The sequence below is a fragment of the Brassica napus genome, chromosome C9 (genome assembly GCF_020379485.1).
Source record: "Brassica napus cultivar Da-Ae chromosome C9, Da-Ae, whole genome shotgun sequence".
Classification (NCBI taxonomy): Eukaryota; Viridiplantae; Streptophyta; class Magnoliopsida; order Brassicales; family Brassicaceae; genus Brassica; species Brassica napus.
Genome location: NC_063452.1, coordinates 14,547,691 through 14,559,026, shown reverse-complemented (window position 1 = coordinate 14,559,026; position 11,336 = coordinate 14,547,691). Strand labels below are relative to the sequence as shown.

Here is an 11,336-nt window from a genome sequence, read left to right as displayed (position 1 = left end):
CGCTGTCTACCATACTCATATGTGTGAAAAGTATAGCCTCGTGTGAAATATATCTGTAATGTGGTGACCTTTGCAAGTGGAGCTTGAATTACTTCGTGAAACCACGTAGGGTAATCTACATCGTTTTCATAATCAACCTGCAAAAATAAAGAGAACGTTGAAATACAGATCATGTGTGAAAAAAGAGTTTGACCTATCAACCTGTAAAAATTAAGAGTGTGAGTTAATACCTGATTCTTCAACCACTTAATAAAGTGTTGATCTTTCCTTCTATCTACGTCACTTGTGGATATACATGGGAATGTTTCTTCGACTTGAGAAACAAAAAGGTTGTAAAATCATATTTTATATTAATTAATCTTTGGAAATTATATAATTTATACTTATATGTGTTTAGAAGTTTCCATATATGTTACCTTTCAAAATAACACATCAATGGATCCTCGCAATTGAGTAGAATATAGGTGTGTACACTATGAGCGTCTTCTTCACTCGACCACCAAACCTCTTTCGATTTCCCACCGATTCGTCCAATCTGGCTAAAGATGTTTGGAACACAAGCAACTGCATATGTTGGCGCGACACCACCATCATCATATCTTCTTGGTGCTCTTTTCTGGGTACGTACTTTTGACGCAAAGTAGTACGATGTGAAGTGAGAAGTTTCTTCCGTCAAACTTTCAGCAATTATAGAACCTTCAATTTTTGCGAGGTTTTTTGCTTTTCCCTTCAAATATTTCATGGCTCGCTCATACTGATACATCCATCTGGAATGTACAGGTCCACGAAGCAATGCCTCATATGAGAGGTGGACAGCTAGATGCTCCATGACGTCAAAAAATCCCGGAGGAAATATCTTCTCCAAGTTGCACAATAAGATGGGAATGTTCTCGTGAAGTTGTTCCACGACTTCTTCTTTAAGAGTGCGTGTGCTCGGATTCCTGAAAAATGCTCCAATGACTTGTATATTCCAAAAACAATTAAACACATTAGTAGTCATATATTATTGCAAACTAAACCATTATAAAATTAATGTAATATACTACCTGCAAGTGCTTCATGTATGTTTATTAGAAGTAGCTCCGCAAATGCAAAGGGAAGTAGCCGTTGCATAAAGACATGACAATCATGACTCTTCATCCCAGAGAACTTTTGACCCTTTTCAACACATCTAGAGAGATTTTAAACATTTCCATCAGGGAACTTCACTTCTGATGCCACCCTGTTGAACAACACCGACTTTTTTTCTGAAGACAAACTGAATATCGGAACGCGAACTTGTCCATTGCTTTTTATATGTAACTCACTTTTTGAGCAAATATCCGGCAAGTCCAACCTCGATTTTATGATGTCTTTTGTCTTCCCTGGGACATTCAATATTGTATTCATGATATTTTCAAAGAAATTCTTCTCTATATGCATCACATCGAGGTTGTAGTGCAGAAGAAGATCCTTCCAATATGACAACTCTCAAAATATACTTTTCTTGTGCCAGTTGTGCCGAACACCGAAAAAATCAGGCATATTACCGGGGACATGCCAATTACCACCACGAGGAACTGTTTCCAAAGCTCCATAGTAATCGATTTGCACTTCAATTTGTTCTCCATTTAGATATGGAGGAGTGTCTCTCACAACCCTTTTGTGCCTAAACAATTTCTTGTTTCTTCGGTATGGATGGCCAATGGGAAGAAATCGACGGTGACAGTCGAACCAACTTGTCTTCCTACCATTCTCCAGTTGAAACGCATTTGTCGTTCCATTACAATATGGACAAGCTAATCTCCCATGTGTAGTCCATCCAGACAACATTCCATAGGCAGAAAAGCCACTTATGGTCCACAAAAGCATCGCTCGCATCGTAAAATTCGTCTTCGTTGAGCAGTCATACGTCCTCACCCCTATTGACCACAAATCCTTCAACTCTTTTATCAGTGGTTGTAGGAAAACATCCAGAGACCTTTTTAGATGGTTCGGACCAGGTATTAATATGGTCAAGAATAGCAACTCTCGTTGCATGCACATCTCCGGTGGCAGGTTGTATGGCGTAAGAAAGACTGGCCATAATGAATATTGTCTTCCTGACATTTCAAATGGACTAAATCCATATGTTCATAATCCGAGATACACAGTCCGGCTATTGCTAGTGAATTTCGGATGTACTTTGTTAAAATGTTTCCAGGCTCTTGCATCTGATGGATGAGTCATCTCACCATTCGTCTGAGTATGCTCGGCATGCCATCTCATCCCTCCGGCAGTCTGATCAGATTGGTACAATCTTTTCAATCTGTCTGTAATTGGTAGGTACCACATCCTTTGGTACGGTACCCTATTACGTCATCGTCCTTGCGGCTTGAATCGTGGCTTCTTGCAGAATCGACATTCTTCTAACTTGTCATCATCTCCCCAGTAGATCATGCAATTTTCGATGCAAACGTCTATCATCTCCGAAGGCAACCCAAGACTATAAACCAGTTTCTGAATCTCATAATAAGAATCAGCAGACACATTGTCTTCCGGCAAATACTCTTTAAACAAGTATGCCCATTCATTCATGCAACTTTCAGGTAGATTGTGATCAGTTTTAATATTCATCATTCTAGCAGCCAACGGCAATTTAGAGAGACCTTCTCTACAACCACTGTAAAATGGCTGATTCGCAGCATCTAACATTTCATAAAACTTTTTTTGCATTTATGTTAGGTTCTTCATCTTCATCATGAGCTACGAATGCATCAGCTACCATATCATGAATCCTATCATAATCTACCATCTGCTCCTTCTGATGGTAACTATGTTCATTATGCAAATGATGATCAACCGGTTCTTCCTGAAAATTGCTATTACTACTACTAGCTTCATTCTCATAATTATAACATTCTCCATGTTGAAACCATATATAGTAATTTGGCGTGAAACCTCTATTTATTAAATGCTTCCAAACATTTTCACGATTTGCCAATTTCGAATTGTTGCATTTCCGACAAGGACATAACATCTTACCGCTTTCTGGGGTGAGCGGTGTGGAATCTGCTTGATGCATAAATGTCTCCAGCCCTTCGAGATATTCTTTCGTCACTCTCCCATTAGCATCTCTGTGCATATACATCCACCTCCGCAACTCGAAAATATTCCCGGAGCCCGACATTTTTTTTTCTTTCACGTTTTTATTTTTTTTCTTGTTGGTGTGTTCAAAATGATGTTCAAACGTCCATATTTATAGAAAATTTTCGAATCTAGTAGTTGAAATTTTACTAGGAATTTACGACGAAATTTAGTTAGGTAGCCGAAACAAAAAACGTGTTACAACTACAAAGTTGGTGGACTCGAAATTTTGTCGTTAAGTAAATGTAAAATATTTCCTTGTAAAGTAGACGCTACTGTTACGTCGAGTTTACGAGGAAACCATTTTTCCTCGTAAAAATCACGTTATGTTACATCGTTTTTACGAGGGAATCGTTTCGTCGTTATTTTACGATGAATTAACGTTGATTTTAAATTTTCTCGTAAGATACTCGTAAAGTCAACGTAAATTTACGAGGATTAATTTTCTTCGTTAATTTTCGTCGCTATAGTGATGTTTTCTTGTACTGCGGGTGATCCGTCAAGGACCAAGCACCTCCTATGTGGACGTAATGTATTTTCCTGTGATCACCATCATATTTAACTATAAGTACTTACTAAATGCATTGTGTAACTTTTTAATGTTGATGAAAGGACCGAGGTTAGAACGTTAGAACGTTAATTATTATTTGCTTGGTTACAAAGGAATCAGAAGTTTGTTTTCGTACTAATATATTTGGTAGCTCCGATTTTGTTTTTGCTATCACACGTGATATCTAGTTTCTTAGCTAAGAAGGTAGACTTTTGATTTTTACTTTTGTTGGACCTGCATGTTTTTGTCTTTGCAATAACTAATAGATGATAACCTTCTGTACATGTTTTTAAAAAAAGTTAAGTTAGGGCCGAAAAGGTTTCTCAGTGACCAAGCCTAGAAAATAGAAACCAAGATGCCAGCAACTTTAAATTATTACACCTTTGAACTTGAGGAAGATGAGACATATTGGGAAAATTTCTTGTTTCAATCAAAAAATTTAACTAGGAGAAAGAATTTTGGTTAAAAGATAAAGTTGGAAAATTTAGATTTTGCGCTTCAAAAACGCTCTGGCCAGCGCCACTCTCTGTGTCGAAGTAGAAATATGTGCCTAATGTAGCGTTTAGGAAGACACAACTTGTTAGGAAATCAAAAACTAAAACTTTAGGTAGCACGTTCTGAAGCTGATTAAAGTTAGTCAGGGAAAACCAATACCTTCAACCAGCTTAGGATTCACGTTGGTAGCGACGACCACCTGAGGCCACCAATTTCTCGTGAAGTAGAGTTGCGAATTGCGAGCCTGTCAACACACTTACAAAAACAGTCGGGTCCCTGAAGATTGGTTCGATGTTATTATTTTAGAAATCATAAAAAATCATGAATTCCACTGTTTATAGCAAAACTTCACCAACAATATCTAATATGAAACCAGGAATAAGTAAAACATTCGCATCGTCAAACCAATCCATTTAATCCGATCAATATGGGGTGAAACCGTGTGTAAGTAAAACATTCCATCGTCAAACCAATGCATTTAACCCAACCAATATCGAGGTAAAGTTCACAACCTGCCCTGGTAAGTATGTGTCTGTGTTCGCTAGTACCACCATTTCATCCTAATCGCGGAACATGAAGACCTCCATTGGGAATGGATTAATGGTTTCTGCAATATAGATCATGGTGGAATGTTGCTTGAATCTAATAGAGACGGTGATGTGGTGAGCTTGAAGTACTGATTACTCCTTGTCAAATCAAATCAACTCAGCTCATAGATCCCTGGATCAGAGTAGACTACACATCCCAATAAAACACAGTCACACATTATTTTCAGTCTTTCATTACTGGGTTTGTGAACGAACAGATTTAGTGTAGATAACATACCCTCTCATCAACCAAAATATATCAATCCCCGTAAGCTCTCCCTCACATTAATTGCTTCCCAAGAACTGAGGAGGAGACAGGTCCGGTTTCCTTGTACCGACCAGCCAACTCAGAAAGAAGCAGTTGAGGATTCGCCATGTTGTAACCTGCTTGCAGGTTCTTAGGTATAATAGAAGACAGTGATGATTTGATGCACATAGCCATCCTCTTCAGCTCCATATAAATAGTGTATGAAAATAGTTAAGACTTGAAGGAAGCTAGAAGGATGAAGAATTCATGGTTTGATGCCAATGAATTCCATTGTTAATCTCTAATAATTAATTGATGGAAGTGAAGGCTGAAATCAACTTCTTCAGTTACAAAGTTCTGGCGAAAAAAACAATGTTTGATCAAAACTGAAACGGTTACAGAGGCGTAGAATAGACATCGCCAACGAAGATACCCTAATAAGTTGTGGGCCTAATTTGAAAATAGCATAAAAGTCTTCTGTATTAATAAAAGAAAATCCCAAACGATGTACACCTTAATGAAACGGAGCGGATCGGTGAAGTAGGACACGTGGCTCGCTCAGGTTCAACGAATTGATGACGTGGCAGAAGGAGGAAGAAGAGAAACTCTTCTTTATATAATAGAGATAGATTAAGTTTAAAACATTTAGTTAATCTATAACATTGTTAGTCGTTTAATATAGGTTCATTATAGAACGCACTGTATAGAGTACTCCCCCGCTTTTCTCGGGTTTCCAAAGGCCCGTCACTCCTTACTCGACAGCTCAAAGCTGACCAAGTCGACTTGAATCACCTCAAGGGGTGTAGGTGAGCCCGGTGGTATAAGTGCTTATGTTGGAAAGGCTCGTATACCGCATTCACAGACCCTCCTCCGCTCCGCCCCTCCTATGGGTCCGCGGATTGCTGCCTGGGGTTCCTCCTTTGATGCACATTCAAGGGCAACTTCTGCTTATGGGTAGGCACCTACTAGTATAGAGATGACAATATGTGATCTGTTCCATAGACCCTGTCCCATTAAGACTTGTGGCGGGGTGGGACTGGTCAGGAAAAATCTAGTCCCATTATTTGTGGGCCTTGCGTGTGTGATCCGCACGGTATTAGGCTATTGCGGGACATGCAGAATTTAGTTTGCAGGCAAAATGGGTTCTTGTCGGATTGTGTTACTTGCACCGAGAATCTTCTTTCTTGGTTCTGTCTCTTCGGTTTCACTTTCACTGAGAAGAAGTAGAGCGACGAGTCTGGCGATTGAAAATGTTCTTCACTTTCATTTCTTCTTCTTCATTTTGATCACAACTGTTAGTTTTCTAAGTTTCTTCTTCCCTTTCAATCACGACTCTTCTTCTTGTTGTTGTCTTCGTTTGTTCTTTATTTATTATCTTCACTGGCAAGAGTGGCGACCGCAGATCAACATCTTCCATCTCTACACAGTAGATTGACATGCATAGACACACACACACATATATATATCTCCTAGAATATACACTACAAGAAAACAGCGGTATTCTGACGGACATTCCGACGGAAAATGAAATCCTCAGAATATACCGAGGAATTTCCGAGGAAATTCCGAGGAAACACAAAATTGGGGTTCCTCGGAATTTCCTCGGAATATACCGACGAAATTCCGAGGAAACCTCAGTCCGTCGGAATATTCCGAGGAAATTCCGAGGAACAATGTGTTCCTCGGAAAAACCCGATGAATTCCGAGGAAATATTATAGCCGTTGGAGAGCCGTTGGGGGATTTTACAAAATTCAGAGGAAATTTTGACGAACTAGCCTTTTCCGTCGGAATTCCGTCGGAATTTCCTCGGTATGTCGGCAGGATTTAATCTATATAAACAAGCACTCCTCTTCCTCTTCATTGACTCCATATCTTCATCCTCCCTCTTACTCTATTTACACACGAATTTGATTCATAAAAAATATGTCTTCTTCAAATTATTTTCGTTCTTGGATCGATCGACCTCATTTGGATCCGAACACGAGATTGCTTACGGAAAAATACCAACGAGGTATAACCGAATTCATGGGGTTAGTTCACCGACAACCGGAAGCAAAAACAGGTAAGTTAAGATGTCCTTGCTCTAATTGTAAAAATAGAAAGGTTATTAAAGAGTGGGATGTTTGGACTCATCTATATTTGAGTGGGTTTACACGAAGTTACAAAATTTGGTATCATCATGGGGAAACTGATTATGAACATGGTAGTACTAGTGAACCTCAGCCAGCGGTTAGATTAGAAGAACCAATTAGAACGGATGTAGATTATGGTGTAGGTACTAAGCAGATGGTAAATGATCATTTTAGAGGGGAAGATTTACCCAATGCAGAAGCTAGGAGATTTTATGATATGTTGGATGCTGGAAAGCAACCATTGTACGAAGGTTGCAGAGATGGTCATTCAGCTTTATCATCTGCTACAAGATTGATGGGCATTAAAACAGATTATAATTTGGCTGAAGACTGTGTGGATGCGATTGCTGATTTTGTAAAAGGTATTCTACCCGAGGATAATGTAGCTCCTGGTTCATACTACGAGGTTCAGAAACTCGTAGCTGGTCTTGGTTTATCGTATCAGGTAATAGATGTATGCAGCGACAACTGCATGATTTATTGGAGGGCGGATGAACAGCGGGTTACATGCAAATTTTGTGGAAAGCCTCGTTATAAAGATACGAGTGGAAGAGTTCCAGTGCCATATAAAAGGATGTGGTATTTACCTTTGACGGAAAGGTTGCAGAGGTTGTATCTGTCTGAACGCACAGCGCAACCAATGAGATGGCATGCGGAGCACTCAACAGATGGTGAGATCAGACATCCTTCAGATGCAAAAGCGTGGAAGCATTTCCAATCAAAGTATCCCGACTTTGCGTATGAGAGAAGAAATGTCTACCTTGGATTATGTACTGATGGTTTCAGTCCGTTTGGCAAGAGTGGAAGACAGTATTCTCTATGGCCCGTCATTCTTACACCATACAACCTCCCCCCAAACTTGTGCTTGCGACGAGAGTTTTTGTTTCTCTCGATTCTCGTTCCCGGACCAGAGCATCCTAAGAGATCACTTGATGTGTTTCTTCAGCCACTAATATATGAGTTGCAACAACTATGGGCTCAAGGTGCTGAAACATACGATGTTTCGTGTAAAGAAAACTTTCAAATGCGGGCAGTACTAATGTGGACAATAAGTGATTTTCCAGCATATGGTATGTTGTCTGGATGGACAACGCATGGAAGGCTATCATGTCCATATTGTCAAGATAACACTGATGCTTTCCAACTAAAACACGGAAGGAAAACGTGTTGGTTTGACTGTCACAGGAGATTCCTACCACCTGATCATCCATATCGTAGGAGTAGGAATTTGTTTACGAAGAACAAGAGGGTGTTTGACAGTCCACCTCCGGAAATTTGTGGGAAAGATTTGAAGATACAACTAAGAGATTTTGGTGCAGAAAGGACGCCAGAAGTCGGTGGACATGAGCGTTTTCCGGTAGATGCTGTTGGAGAACTACATAACTGGCACAAAAAAATATTTTCTGGGATCTGCCATACTGGGAGGATCATCTGCTAAGGCATAATTTAGATGTCATGCATATTGAGAAGAACTTTTTTGACAATCTCATGAACACGATCCTTAATGTTCAAGGTAAAACAAAGGATAATTTGAAGTCAAGACTGGATTTAGTCGATATATGTGCTCGTTCAGAACTTCATGTTGATGAGAATGGTAGGGCTCCTTTTCCCATATACCGACTTGATGCAGCGGGAAAAGATGCGTTCTTTGATTGGATTTCAAACGATGTGGAATTTCCAGACGGTTACGCATCAAATTTGCGTAACTGTATCGACAGAAAGGAAGGAAAGTTTACTGGCTTGAAAAGCCACGATTGCCATGTAATGATGCAGCGCCTCCTTCCGTTCGCCTTCAAGGAACTATTACCACGAAATGTTCATGAAGCAATTGCAGGGATAAGTGGTTTCTTCCGCGATTTATGCACGAGATCAGTGACTCTTGAAGGTATTGAAAATTTGAAGACTAACATAGCCGTGATTCAGTGCAACCTTGAGAAGATATTTCCTCCCTCATTTTTTGATGTTATGGAGCATCTTGTTATTCACCTGGCAAGAGAATTGGAACTTGGTGGTCCTGTGCAGTATAGATGGATGTATCTGTATGAGCGGTATATGTTCCATTTGAAGAAGATGGTGAAAAATTTAAGTAGGGTGGAAGGTTCTATAGTCGCACAGATGATCAATGAAGAAACTTCAAACTTTGCCGAGTACTACTTTCCAGCAGAAGTTCAGACCAAAAACAGAAGACCTGCTCGGCATGATGATAGAGGCGAACGGGCAACATATCATGTTACGGTTCCAGACATTTTCACAGATGTTGGACGACTTAGCGGAAAACCAAAGGACCGTCGACTTACTGAGCAGGAGCGCAGTCATTTGCAAACATATTTGCTCACCAACTGCGAAGACGTTCTTCAATATGAGAGGTAAATAAATGAGCTTACAAATTTTTATTTTAACAAGTTGAAATTTAAATCTTAATTAATTACATTATTGTCATCATATACAGGATTTTCATGGCAGAAAAGCGGTTCGAGTATAGATACGCCACAGAGGACGAACTAGAAGAAATGAAGCAGAGAGAATTTAGTGGATGGATGTTTACTTATGTGAGTGCTTTAAACAAATTAAAATATATTTTATCACATATTTATACTAATTCACATTTATTGATATAATATATATATATGTGCTATTAATAGGTGTCTGCTGGTTTGGCCAGAGGTGAAACATTTGACGATTGGATACGTGAGATGGTCGTTGGACCAAACTTTGTTGTGAAGTCATATCCGAGATTTTGTACTCGAGGATATGCATTCACAACTCAGAAGAGGAGACGTTCGAGTACGACTTATGATGCTGGCGTTTGTTCTGCATCAGGAGATGATGTATACTACGGACACATACATGAGATTTTGGAAATTAAGTATTTGGGCATGGTTGGATTGCGCTGTACTGTTTTCTATTGTGATTGGCACGACAACACCCCAGATCGAGGTGTGAGAACAGATGCATTTGGTGTTACATCAGTAAATTCGAGGCGAAAGCTGCAATATTATGATCCTTTCATTCTTGCTTCTCAGGCCGATCAGGTAATTAAATGTTAATTATTCAGAATGATTCATCATCATGTGTATTAATTTATAATTTTTCTAAATGTTACAGGTTTGTTATATCAAGTACCCCCGGGTAAGGAACAGAGATGATCCATGGGTTACTGTTACAAGACTCAACCCGAGAGGCCGAGTTCAGGGAAGTTCTGAGCTGGAAGACCCACTACAACCAAGCACATCCGGCAACTTAAGTGCAGCAGAAGATTTAGCTGGAGTTGGCCTTGTAGTCGATTTAACCGACTTTGGAGAGGAAGCCGTCGTTCACGTAGAGGATGAACCAGTGATTGGAGAGTTTCACCAAGATCCAGATTCAGATTCATCTGGTGATGATGACTCGGAAACAGACTACCATTGAACTTATTTATTTTTTTTTTAAGAAATACCGAGGAAATTCCGAGGAACACTTGATATAACCTCTTTCCTCGGATAATAGTTATTTGGTTTATCTAGCAAGGCAAAGCTGAATACGAATTAAAAACTACTCAGAACACAACCAAATAAAACGAAGAAACCATGTAAAAGAAATACGAACTCATAATTAAGAAACCCAAAAAAAACTCAGTTCAAAATTAACAGAAAATAAGACCATAAAACGTTAGAATAGAAAAGAAAATAAAATAGCCGGTGATAGCTCCTACTCCTCGTCTCCTGCTCCAGATGTTCCTGCATCGTTGGGTCTCTTGGACCTCTTTCTTACCCTGTGTGTACCACTCGAACCCGAACCAGAGCTGGATGGAGAGTTGTCCCGATGAACTACATCATCCTTTTGGCAACGACACGGCCTGATACGTGAAATGGCAGCCCAGATTTTGTGTAGCATGTCATTGTTTGTCTTTATGCTCTGATCTCTTCAATGTTGTTGCTGGCGCGAAGTGGCGTTCGGTGGAAGCTCTTGCAGCTTGTACTGGCTGGAGTCTGATGGGAGTAGCTGATGGGGTTGTGAATCATCTGGAATGGCTTGTGCAGCCTCATCTTCTCCTTCTTCATCAACCACGCCCTTGCCTTTGGTCTGATATTTTGGCGTGAAGAAGGATGGCTTGTCTACTAGTGCGGTAGCAGGGGGTAGGAACTCAACTGCAGCCTCTGAAAGTAGAGAAGTCAGACCGATCTGAGGCAGGTGGCAGTAGAGTGTTTTCTTCGCTCGGTCTTGGAATACGTAGACGTAA

General features: G+C 39.9%; 1 long non-coding RNA gene across 1 annotated transcript; it reads right to left on the bottom strand.

The window, feature by feature from the left end:
- Positions 1-3,211: 3,211 nt before the first annotated feature.
- Positions 3,212-6,407, bottom strand: LOC106400206. The gene is made up of 3 exons (XR_001280266.3): positions 4,976-6,407; positions 4,310-4,885; positions 3,212-4,205 (listed from the first exon to the last, which is right to left on the bottom strand). It is a non-coding gene; the product is annotated as an uncharacterized LOC106400206 (long non-coding RNA).
- Between the last annotated feature and the right edge of the window lie 4,929 nt (positions 6,408-11,336).